The following is a 603-nucleotide window of genomic DNA, read 5'->3' on the forward strand; positions in this document are numbered from 1 at the left end:
AAGAAAGAAAGAAAGAAAACAACAGAATTCAGTATGTAAATCATGGAAAAAGCAGCGTTTGGGCCAATTTGGCCCAATGACTTAAACATCTTGTCTGGGTTTGAAACCCAAATTAACAAATATTTCAATTATGAGAAACTTGGTTGATTCCTGGCAAGTTACAGCAATGGATAAATTTGTTTCCCATTTCATTTTGGGGTTTTCACAATCTGTGCAATGTCTGATTCTTTTAGTTTTACAGACAGTTATTGGCTGACATCCCTATTGGCTGACCTACAGTATGGCAAACAACCAATATACTTTAGATATGAACACATCAGAACAAACTGAGCTCTGTAGCCTCTCAATTCTCCCTGTTTTGTCTGGGTGTTGGTTGTGTTAACTAATGAGAAAATTATGAGAAAGTTTGTGTATATCTTCGTTCCTTATTTTATTTTTAAGAGTTAAGTGTGTGTTGGATAATTCAGAAATCAACTATTTGTATTTCAAAAATGATTAATATAGTTATTTACAGAAACAATATGGGTCCAGATAATTCCCAAATAATTTATTAGTTTCCTGGATAAAATTATGTAACATGCTAATAATTATGGGGGGGGGGGT

Source organism: Morone saxatilis, unplaced genomic scaffold (assembly GCF_004916995.1).
Source record: "Morone saxatilis isolate NCDOM2014 unplaced genomic scaffold, NCSU_SB_2.0 Contig18, whole genome shotgun sequence".
Lineage (NCBI taxonomy): Eukaryota > Metazoa > Chordata > Actinopteri > Moronidae > Morone > Morone saxatilis.